The following is a 1,919-nucleotide window of genomic DNA, read 5'->3' as shown; positions in this document are numbered from 1 at the left end:
TATTTGTTGTTGGGGAATGATGTAACCTTGTGAACTCTCTCATGTATTTGAATTGATTCTTAATTTATATGCTTTATTCATTATTTGTTAGGGAATTCATCTGTTTCTAATGCTTGCTTTATTTAACTCATTTAGTGCATGATTTATGAATTACATGAGTGTTGGGAGGTTCCTTACAATTCAGGTTCTTGTTGAATTCTCCCAAGGGTAATATTTCTCAAAGATGAGGGTATGGTTGTCTTAAGCTCTTGATCTTCGGACTTAATTCTCTAGGAACGCTAGGAATTGTACGAACTAGGAATTAAGGCAAGCTTATTACGCCAAGGGATTGGGTTCTAAGTACTTTAGTGAGTGACGTTAACATTAATGCATAAAGAAGAATTCTTATATACATGAGAGGGAACTTGGTGAAATCTAACCCTAACAACATATTCATGTCATATTAAACAACATTTGTTCATCTTTGTGTTACTCTACTATTGATCAATTTGCATTCATATTTAATTTTCTGTCTTTGCATTTTAAACCAATGATCTCGTTTATTTTAAGTCTTTATTAATTAAGTTATCACACGACTGTTTAGTGCCGAGAGTCCTTTGGGACATGATACTTGGTCTTACCATTTTATATTACTTGTGCAATTTGCTACACTTGCCAATCCATCAACAGGAAGTGTATCAAATGATGATGAATTGAATGAAGAAGATCAAAATTATTCATACTTAGTGAAGATGTTTATCTTTAATGTATAATTGAATAATCTTATTATTTTATGTTGAATCATACTTATATCGAAACATGTTTATCGTTATTTTATATAATATTCAATTTTAGTTTTAATTTATTTTATTGTGTGTTTTGTTTATTACAACTTTTTTTATCTATCAATTAAATATAATACCAAAAAAATCAATTTGATATGCATTTCCAACGATTTTGGACCCCCTGAAAGTTTTAGTGGTTTTTGAAACCCTTGTAAGTTATGAAAGTTTTGGAAACCTTTGTTAGTTTCAGCAGTTTACGAAATCTCTATAATCTCCAATGGTTCCTAAACTCCATTTAGTTCCGACGGTCTTTGTAAGAATTGCAATTGTATATAATCTCTACAACTAGTAGCAGTTTTGACCAAAACCCTCGATAATTGTGGCAGTAACCGCCAGTAATAAACTATCAACGATATTTTTAACCGCGAAAAATGTATTTTTCAGAATTTAAAACTGTAGGTAATAACAAAAATAACCCTCAATAAAATTCGTTTTTTTATAGTGCTACATTATTCTTTTATACTAAATGCTGCATAGCATGCTTAATGTTAAAATATAAGAAATAAAATGGATTAAAAATTTACATGAAGTAAAACTAAAATTTTAAAATAGTTTAAAGAAAAGCCATATTTCATTCTTCATTGTACAATAAAATAAGAAATATAAAAAAATAAAATAGCACAAATTAAATTAAGGATAATTACGAACCTAAAAAGGTAAAAAAATGCCTCTTTAGTTTCTCAACCCTAAGAGAAAATTAAATTAGTTTCTTAAACTTCTAATGGTAATATAGCATTTTTTTTCATCAGAAAATATTAATTATTCATATGTTATTTTATAATTAAGAGAGCACTCGGACCGACAACTTATCTCTTCATCTTTTCCACTTGCACCGCAAAATCAATCTTATACATAATGATATAATTTTCTTAGCAATAATAATAAAAGTAACATTAATGGCAATAGTTAAACAACAACAAAGTTGATAACATGTAGACTTGGTTGAACACATTCTATTTAGTTTGGTGTCGATTTTATGCATGATTCATAAATGTCTAGTACTCATGTTGCTATTTCGTTTTCAAACAGCTTATCATTTGTTCACACATTATACGGAATTTTATGTTTTATAGTCTTATAATAAACACATTTGAA

Source organism: Vigna angularis, chromosome 7 (assembly GCF_016808095.1).
Source record: "Vigna angularis cultivar LongXiaoDou No.4 chromosome 7, ASM1680809v1, whole genome shotgun sequence".
NCBI lineage: Eukaryota > Viridiplantae > Streptophyta > Magnoliopsida > Fabales > Fabaceae > Vigna > Vigna angularis.
The sequence above is the reverse complement of the archived record's forward strand: the minus strand, read 5'-3'. Positions refer to the sequence as shown.